Source organism: Molossus molossus, unplaced genomic scaffold (assembly GCF_014108415.1).
Source record: "Molossus molossus isolate mMolMol1 unplaced genomic scaffold, mMolMol1.p scaffold_m16_p_6, whole genome shotgun sequence".
NCBI classification, from domain to species: Eukaryota; Metazoa; Chordata; class Mammalia; order Chiroptera; family Molossidae; genus Molossus; species Molossus molossus.
Window position 1 is genome coordinate 62,064,484 of NW_023425399.1, and position 1,731 is coordinate 62,066,214.

The 1,731-nt window shown below is 42.2% G+C and overlaps 1 pseudogene; it reads right to left on the reverse strand.

Moving 5' to 3' along the window:
- Positions 1–834: 834 nt before the first annotated feature.
- LOC118619223 lies at positions 835–1,344 on the reverse strand (annotated as a pseudogene).
- Positions 1,345–1,731: the final 387 nt, after the last annotated feature.

The following is a 1,731-nucleotide window of genomic DNA, read 5'->3' on the forward strand; positions in this document are numbered from 1 at the left end:
GCTATGTTCCCCCCACTCCTCCGCCTCTCACCTCCCTGCGCTCTGCTCCCTCACCAGATACCTGTAAGTGATCGGACAGTTTTTTCCAATGGGCTCAGATGAAGGCTCGGTACATCACATCAGGCAGCAATTTCCAGTGTTTGGAGTTAGGCCCCAAATTGGCAAATCTACTTCAATATTTGAAAGTGTATTTGTTTAATTTTTATTAAATAACACATTAACATGTTTTAAAAATCAAAAAATATAAAAATATATTCTCGTCCTCCCAGCATACTCCCCATCTACCCAGTTTTCTCCTTTGCCAAACTGGAAGGAAGCAACAAGTATCCATAATTATTGGCTTCTTGTATGTCTTCTCCGAGGTTTTCTTCATGTTTGCATCAGCAAACACAAATATATATTCCCTCCTTTTGGAAATGTTACCTACGTTGACTGTACTTAATGTAACAATATATCTGGTAGATATTTCCCTCAGTACATACAGAGCTTCCTTAAGCTTTTTGCAGTTGCATCATGTTGCATTGTATGTATGCACCATAATATATTTCAGATAATTGGCGAATGCACCAATCCCCTGCTAATACACATCCGGTTGTCTACACCCTTTTGCATTTATAATGTATTAAATAACTTTGTACATATATTATTTCATATATATGGGACACATTTTTGGAAGTGGACTTTCTGGGTCAAAGATGAAGGTATTTATAATTTACTAGATATTTTAAAATAGCCATCCCCAGTTGTTGTACATTTTTACATACCTGCCAATTCTATAGGAAAATGTCTTTTTTTCCCTAAGTCTAAACATAGTTGATCAAACTTTTTTTTTTTTTAGCTCACACAAAGCCAATTTATCAACAGAAAACAGGAATTTGAGGAGTCTTGTTCACAGACCGCGACCACAGTGACCCCCTTCCTGTGGGTACTGTCGGAGGGGATGGGGGTGACATTCTCAATCCGTCGGATCTTTATTCCAGAGCGGACAAGGGCTCTTAGAGCTGCCCAGGCCCCTGGTGCAGGGGTCTTAGTCCTGTTTCCTCCTGTGGTCCTGAGTTCGATGCGAAGAGCCGTGACGCCCAGCTCCGTGCACCTCTGGGCCACCTCCTAGGCATCCAACGTGGCAGCATATGGAGGTGACCCATTTCGGTCAGCCTTTGCCTTTAGCCCACCACTCACACGGCAGATGGCTTCCTTGTCAGAAAGATCAGTGACATGGACAAAAGTGTCACTGAAGGATGCATAGATGTGGCAGACACCAATAACATTTTCTCTTTCAGCCACCTGAGGTCCGAGGCCAATGGCCTGCTCTTCCTTTTTTTCCTTCTCCTTGTGAGGTGCCATCTTCACCCCCCGCTTCACAGGCTCCTCTCTGAAGACTGTGCCTCCCCGACTGTCTGGGCCGGCGCGCCCTTCTCGCCTCAACCTGGTTCGGCTTCTGAGAAAAGAAGCTGTTTTATCAAACTTAAAAAAAAAAATTTGTCAAACTACTAGATTAGAAATTGTATCTTAGTGCAGTTTTACCTAGAATTTCCTTTACTATGAGTGAGATTCAACATTTCTTCTTGTGTTTGAGGTGTATTTTCTTCTTACTTGCATCATCTTCACTTTTTAATTCTAAAATTAATGAATGATTGATAATATACTGCAAGGGGAATGACATTCTCAGCTGAAGGAGCAGCCAGGCAAAGAAGCAGAGATTTGCTGGTCCATGGTTTGTTTGGAAATGGG